The sequence below is a fragment of the Zingiber officinale genome, chromosome 11B (genome assembly GCF_018446385.1).
Source record: "Zingiber officinale cultivar Zhangliang chromosome 11B, Zo_v1.1, whole genome shotgun sequence".
NCBI lineage: Eukaryota > Viridiplantae > Streptophyta > Magnoliopsida > Zingiberales > Zingiberaceae > Zingiber > Zingiber officinale.
Window position 1 is genome coordinate 63813566 of NC_056007.1, and position 1496 is coordinate 63815061.

The window sequence follows — 1496 nt, forward strand, 5'->3', positions numbered from 1 at the left end:
ATTTTTTTTTTTTTTTTTTTTTTTTTTTTGTGAATAAGCGAGATATCCAATTCTTACGACCATGTTCTAGATTCTTTTGCACTATGCATTGATGGCTCTAGCAGCAGTGACATAATATGATTTAAATTCATATGCTTTAGACATTTATCATCGATAATTGACCAAAGAGTGCACTTAAGGAATTTTGAGAAGGTGTGCTTAATTTTAAAATTTTTTAAAGGGTATTTTCCATTTTATCCCTCTGGTCAACCACTTAAATGCTACATTCAAAGAATAACACCATTATGGTACTGCTTTAAAAAATATCATCAAAATATAATGTTGCATTTCAAAAATAATTTTTGAAAATCAACACCGCAATGCTGATGATTTTAAGATTTATGCAACACCGCAATAGTGATGATTTTAAAATTTATACAATATAAAAGTGGTACTGATTTTTTGAAATGTAACACTATAGTGGTGCTATTCTTTGAAATCCCAACATCACAGTGGTGTTTGCAATGATTGCATTAAAAACATATAAAATAATCATAAATTTATAAGGAAAAGATATATACATTGGTATGAGATATTTTGGATAAAATTAAAAAATAAAATCAAGAGAATTTACACCAAAAGTGGACAATATCATATAATTATAGAGATATCTAAATTTTTTCAGTCCTAATAATTGGTATTAGAGTTCGGACTGCCAAAAGGACTAACCGTCGACTGTGCACAAGAGTCATAGTCTAATCGAGCATGTGGATTGAATATTGATCTTGAATGAAGGAAGTGGAGAGTCCCATGTCTATATCAAGACGACCAGGCACCAGGCAAAGAAGCTCTAGTTGCGGCTAAGTAAGGTGTTGTTGCAATTTGCACTAACGGTCTAACTCAAGTTTTGATTAATGATAAGTGAGTTAAGTTAGGTGTTATCGTAATCTAACCTTGTTACCAAGTGTGCAGGGTTGACTAACTTGACGGGTCAAGAGGACCTGATACCAAACGGGAAGTCCAGTTGGGATGTTAGATTCCCGAGTGGCGATGTCCGAATGCGCGATTCCGATAGGAGATCAAGACGTGTGATTCCCAAATGGCGAAGTCCGGATGTGCAATTCCGGCAAGAAGACCTGGCGGGCCAGCTTGATGTCAAGGAGGTAACTTGACACACGGTAAGTAGAGGTAAGTCACTGGAAAAGAGTGACTAAGTGAGGGCGCGTCCCGGTTGAGGGGAGAGTAGATGTCGGTCTAATTTAGGTCCATTTCGAAAATCTAAATTAAGACATTGACTAGATCTTGGTCGAGAGGACAAGGTCTAAGTCATATGTTATATTATTATTGTGTTAACTTTGTTTTACAGATTAGATATTATCATATTGGACTAACTTAACTTCTAGGGTAAAAAGAGCAAAAAGACCTCAGGTGAATAGTACTCGAGATGCCTTCAAGCATTGGAAGGCACCTTCGGTGCTATGGAATGCGCCTTCCAAGGGATAAAATTCAGACTTCGT